The sequence below is a fragment of the Meles meles genome, unplaced genomic scaffold, assembly GCF_922984935.1.
Source record: "Meles meles unplaced genomic scaffold, mMelMel3.1 paternal haplotype, whole genome shotgun sequence".
In the NCBI taxonomy this organism is placed as follows: Eukaryota; Metazoa; Chordata; class Mammalia; order Carnivora; family Mustelidae; genus Meles; species Meles meles.
Genome location: NW_025721559.1, coordinates 2501 through 8742, shown reverse-complemented (window position 1 = coordinate 8742; position 6242 = coordinate 2501).

Genomic DNA, 6242 nt, shown 5'->3' with positions numbered 1-6242 from the left:
TGCCTTGGCACCGATGTTCCCCACAGCTGTTTGTTGTCCTTAGACATCATCGTGGTACGGGCAGAGACAGGTTCAGTGAGCACCTTTCTGGGGGTGTGTGTCAGTCACCCCCTTTCCGTCCTCCCGAGGTGTCATCGTTGGCTTCAGAGTAGACCTCCTGCCCTTGAAATGCTAGGAAAAAAACGGTTCATCCGTTGTTGGTTTAGGAGTGCGCGCGTGTGGGATGCCTGGGGGGGGGGGGGCCTCAGTAGATGAAGCCTCTGCCTTCAGCTCAGGTCACGATCTCAGGGTCTTGGGATCGAGTCCCGCATCGGGCTCTCTGCTGGACAGGGAGGCTACTTCCTCCTCTCTGTCTCTCTGCCTGCTCGTGATCTCTGTCTGTCAAATAAATAAATAAAATCTTCAACAACAACAACAACAACAACAACAACAACAACAACAACAACAACAACATTAAAGGAGTACTCGCGTGGGTCTCGGTTTTACAGTCCCTGCCCGGGGACATTTGTCTAAGTCCTCCCGGAGGCCCGGGCGCCCGCTTGCTCACATGCCACAGTGGGAAGCTGGTGCCTCCAGGCCTGCCGGGCCGCCGGGGGTGGGGGTGGGGTGGGGTGGGTGGGTGGGTGTGTGTGTGTGTGTGTGTGTGTGTGTGTGTGTGTGTCCCCCGTGGCGAATCGGGCCCCCCCCTTCCGGCGGCAGCGGCCCGGACGCGTTCCCCAAGTCTCCCCTGGGCGAGCTGGAGTCGCGCCGTGCCTGCCGTGAGCTGCCGAGGCTGACGCCCCGGGGCCGCGCGCCCCTCCGAAGTGGGCCGGGAGGGGATCGGGCGGCCTGGCGGCCGGCCTCGCGACTGTCACTGGCCCTGCGTTCCGGATCTGCCTCGGTGTCTTTCGTGGCGGTTGTCTGGCGGCACCTGGCGGCCGCTTTTATATAGCGTCTCCCCGCCGGAACGTGGGCGATGTCGGCAAGGGATGGCATTTGGCCGCGGTCCCCAAGCTGGAGTTCCGGGAGGCCGGCGACACTAGAGCGATCGTCCCCGCGGTCTCTGGGGCGTCGGCGCGCGATCGGCTCGCGGGAGATTGAAACCCCAGGTATATGGGGGAGCAGCGGCGCCGCCCCCGCCGTCGCCGCCTTCTCCTCCTCCTGGCTCTCGCGGAGGGGTGTTGGGGGCTTCCTGGAGGGGTCGACCAGCACCCGCCGGTGCCCCCTCCTCCGCCCGCCTGCCCGCCGGCGTGGGAATGGGAGACAGTGTGTGCGTGCGGTGCGAGGACGCCGTTCGGCCTGTGGCTCTGGTCGTTCATCGGGCCTTCCGTGTCCCACGTGTCCCTTGTGTCCCGTGTCACACTCGGGCGGTTGGGGACCGGCCCGAGCCTCGCCGGGAAGCCGGTGGATGGCGCGAGGGGTCCGTCCGCGGGCACGCGTGGGGTCCTGGTCGTCGCCCCCGATTTTCTCACCAAGTTTTCCGAGGCCCGCTGCGTAAGGTGGGGACCGGCTCGGACCGGCTCGGACCGGGCCGGGCCGGCCGTGCGGGCGGCGCCACGCCGCGAGGGGAGGCACGGGCCGCGATGTCCATGGAGGTCGGGCCATCAGGGGGCGCCTCCGCGGGTCCGCCCCCTCTCCCAGTCCCAGCCCGGGAGCCGGCGACCGCTCGGACCGGCTCGGACCGGCTCGGACCGGCTCGGACCGGCTCGGACCGGGCCGTGGCGGCCGTGCGGCGCCACGCGGCGAGTGGAGGCACGGGCCGCGAGGGAGAGGGAGAGGGAGAAGGAGGCGAGGGCCGGCAGGTCCCTCCGCAGAACTTGATTTTTTTTTGAGGGCCGGCAGGTCCCTCCGCAGAACTTGATGATTTTTTTTTTGAGGGCCGGCAGGTCCCCTCCGCAGAACTTGATTTTTTTTGAGGGCCGGCAGGTCCCTCCGCAGAACTTGATTTTTTTTTTGAGGGCCGGCAGGTCCCTCCGCAGAACTTGATTTTTTTTGAGGGCCGGCAGGTCCCTCCGCAGAACTTGATTTTTTTTTTGAGGGCCGGCAGGTCCCTCCGCAGAACTTGATTTTTTTTGAGGGCCGGCGGGTCCCTCCGCAGAACTTGATTTTTTTTTGAGGGCCGGCAGGTCCCCTCCGCAGAACTTGATTTTTTTTTTGAGGGCCGGCAGGTCCCTCCGCAGAACTTGATTTTTTTTGAGGGCTGGCGGGTCCCTCCGCAGAACTTGATTTTTTTTTGAGGGCCGGCAGGTCCCCTCCGCAGAACTTGATTTTTTTTTTGAGGGCCGGCAGGTCCCTCCGCAGAACTTGATTTTTTTTTGAGGGCCGGCAGGTCCCCTCCGCAGAACTTGATTTTTTTTTTGAGGGCCGGCAGGTCCCCTCCGCAGAACTTGATTTTTTTTTTTTTGAGGGCCGGCGGGTCCCTCCGCAGAACTTGATTTTTTTTGAGGGCCGGCGGGTCCCTCCGCAGAACTTGATTTTTTTTTGAGGGCCGGCAGGTCCCCTCCGCAGAACTTGATTTTTTTTTTGAGGGCCGGCAGGTCCCTCCGCAGAACTTGATTTTTTTTGAGGGCTGGCGGGTCCCTCCGCAGAACTTGATTTTTTTTTGAGGGCCGGCAGGTCCCCTCCGCAGAACTTGATTTTTTTTTTGAGGGCCGGCAGGTCCCTCCGCAGAACTTGATTTTTTTTTGAGGGCCGGCAGGTCCCCTCCGCAGAACTTGATTTTTTTTTTGAGGGCCGGCAGGTCCCCTCCGCAGAACTTGATTTTTTTTTTTTTGAGGGCCGGCGGGTCCCTCCGCAGAACTTGATTTTTTTTGAGGGCCGGCGGGTCCCTCCGCAGAACTTGATTTTTTTTTGAGGGCCGGCGGGTCCCTCCGCAGAACTTGATTTTTTTTTTTGAGGGCCGGCGGGTCCCCTCCGCAGAACTTGATTTTTTTTGAGGGCCGGCGGGTCCCTCCGCAGAACTTGATTTTTTTTCTAAGTCCCGACTTGGGGACGACAGGCGGACCAGGGGAGGAGCTACCCGGCCAGGCCCGGGCGGCTCCACCTCCCTCGAGTCCGTGGTCGGTCCCGGCTGCCCGCTCCCCCACGCTCCAGGGGGTCGACCAGATGGCCCTGGGGGTTCCGTGGGGCGCCCCCCCCCCCCCGCTCTTTGCAGGGTAATGGAGCAGTGTTTGGGGCCAGTGGCCAGGCCACGGTCCCACGAGGTCCCGGTGACCCGTGGCTAGGCCCCGCCAGATGGCGTAGCTATTTTGTCCCCGGAAAGGAGCAGGTTTTGTTGCCAGGTAGGTGCTGACACGCTGTTTGAGTGACTCGCCTTAGCGATGTGGGCCTCTGGGTGCGTGCGGGGCTCTGGGCTTGGCCGTGGTGCCAAATCCGGCTCGGCCCTCGCTCGTTGGAGCCGTCCGCGTGGGCCTGTGCGCCGGCTCTCGTGCCCCCAGCTGGTCCCGGGCTGTGGTGCCACCTCTGGTCTCCAGCACCCGAGGGCGGCGTGGGCAAGTGGCGTGGGTCCTTTATCCCGTTCACTCCACGCTGTGGGCGCCCGGCTGCGGCCGTGGTAACCCCCGCTCCGTTCCGCAAGGCTCCGTGCCACGTGTCAGGCGTTCTCCTTGGGTTGCCCGGCTGCTCTTGCCCTGGGCTCGAGGGGTGCCGGCGAGGCTGAAAGCAGGTCCCTCTGGTCGGTTGTCGTCGCCAGGCGTTTCCCCCCTTGGGTTCCTCCTTGGGCACGTTTTCGCTGATCGATGTGGTGATGTCGCGTTCTCCCGGGCCGGGTCTAAGCCGCGTCAGACGAGGGACGGACATTCATGGCGAATGGGACCGCTCTTCTCGTTCTGCCCGTGGGCCCCTCGCTCCTCCTCCTCCTCTGCCACCCGCTGCCGTGGGGGGGTGTTGAGGGGAGGGTGCGGGGGGGTTTGTGGGCTCCGGCCCGACTCTGCTTTCCCACGGTTCTCGCCTCAGGGCGCCCGTGGGTGTGGGGTCCAGCTGACGCAGCGGACACTCTCGCTTGCCGCTCTCGGCTCCTTCACGCGGGGTGAGCCGCCCTCCCTGTGTCGGGGAGGGCCATCCCGAGGCCGCGCTGCTCACCGCCCGGGCGTGCTGAGCGCGTGGCGCCTGGCCCTCTGTGGTGCCCCTGGAGCGCTCCAGGTTGTCTCAGGTGCCTGAGGCCGAGCGGTGGCGTCGTTTCCCGTTCCCAGCGACCCCCTCGGGCTGCCGCTGTCGGTGGTGTGTCCGGAGAGCGGGTGGTGGAAGTCGGTAAGGGAGGCCCACCCGCCCCCCTCTGTGGGGGTGCGGGCACCTCGTCGTCCTCTGGTGCGCGTCGTGCCAGGGCGGTGTGTGTGGACAGGACTTGGTGGGGCGTGTGAGTGACCGCGCCGGGCCGAGCCAGCGCTGCGGCGCCTGGCCAGCCGAGGGCTGCTGCTTCTCTTTGCCCGGCATGCCGTGCCCGTCTCCGCTCCTCTCGTGGCCTCGGTGTGGAGGCCTGAGGTCCCTTCCGGGCGGGGATGGGAGCATGGCGTGCGTAGAAGAGGCAAAGGCGGTCCCCTCGTGGGGCTCTGGCCGCGGGTGCTCAGGATTGTCCTGGGCCTGTCCCTTGCCGCAGACCCACCCCCGCCCCCTCCCAGGCCCTGGAGGCCTTTGGGACGGCGTTTCCTTGGGCGGAGCCCGGTCAGGGGGACGAATGGGTGGGGGCGATGCGCCCTCGGTGAGAAAGCCTTCTCTAGCGATCCGAGAGGGTGCCTTGGGGTACCGGAACCCCCAGCCGCCGCCCCTCCTCTGCGCGTCGTGGCCACCGATGCGGGGTGACTACCGTCGCGTGTTGGGCAGAGCCCCCTCTCCGCGAGGGGTCTGCCGGCCCCGCGGTGGGGCCGAGCGTCGCTCTCTTGCCTACCGCGGCCTGCGCCTCCCCCCTCCGAGTCGGGGGAGGATCCCGCCGGGCCTGGCCGGCGTCTGGCGCGTGGGGCTCCCGCGTGCGTGCGAGTGCGAGAGCGTGCGCGCGCGCGGCCGCTCCCCCGCGGCGTGCGTCTCCTTGCTCTGCGCCGTGCGAGCGGCTGTCTGCCGCCCGCTCCCGTGCCGAGTCGCCGCCGGGGGTGACGTGCGGGCACGGGTCGGGCCGCTCTCGCCTGGGGGCGCTTCCCCCGGGTCGTGGCTCCGGGATGGAGCAGACGGACGGATGGAGGTTCAGACGGGCCCCCGCGCGGCGGGGGTCGCGTTGGGGCCCGGTTCTTGGCGGGGGAAGGTGCGCCAAGGGTGCTGAGGCCGGCCGGCGTCCCCGGGCGTCGCGGGACCGCTCTCGTGCTGGTGGCGGTGGGATCCCGTGCACGTTTACCTGGCGGCCCGGCTCGCGCCTTCGTTGGTGCGCCCTTCCCCCCCCCCGGAACCGCTCCCCACGCGCTGCCGGCCGTCGCCCGCTGTGCGCCCCCTCCCCGTCGCCGCCGACCTTTCCCCCCTACCTTGTCCCCGGCTCGCCTGGACGGCTTTGAAGGCGCGCTGTGCTCTCGATCCATTCCCTCGGGACCGAAACCGGCCTCGCCGCTGTTGGGTGTTGTCCCCCCTCCCCGGGCCTCTAGCGGCCTTGGGCGGGGGGGGGGGCATCCCCGGGCGAAGGGCTCTCGGCCCGTTGTGAGGAGGAGAGGCCCGCGTGGGTCCAGTCGGGCGTGGGCACGGAGGGGTGTGGTCGTGCGCGCGGGAGGACGCCCTGTTGGGGGTCGGTCGTGACTCTGGCCGTGGTGGCTGGGGGGGCCCCGAGCCCTGCGATGTGGCGGGGGCCTGCCTGCCGGGGGCCGGGTCGGTGTCCTCGGGTGCCACGGGACCGCCCTTGTGCTGGAGGCCTTGGGCGGTGGGACCCCGTGTGCCCCGGCGGCCGACCTCGGGCCTCGGAAGGCGCCTTGGGGGGGCTCTCGCGCTCCCTCGCGGTGGCCCGCGGTCCCCTTCCCCACGTGGCTGCTCTGGTTTCTGGCGCCCGAGCCCCCCGCCGCCGAGCCGTCGTCTCGCGGCCTCCCCCCGTCCGCCTGCCGACCCCGGTGCCGCGCGCCCCGGTGCGCTGGCGCTTCTCAGGCCCGTGGCGGCCTCCCATCCGTGTCTGCCGCCGCCGCCGGCCCGGCGGCGGTGTCGTGGTTGCGGGCGAGGGACCGTTCCTCCCGCCCCTACGCCGTGCGCCCTCCCGTCGCTCCGGCGCGCGTGCCCGGGCGTGGGTCGGGTCCCGGCCGTCCGCCGTGGCCGTGGCGGCCGCGCGCGCTGCCTCCCCCGGTGGTGGTGGGGGGGTCGGGCTC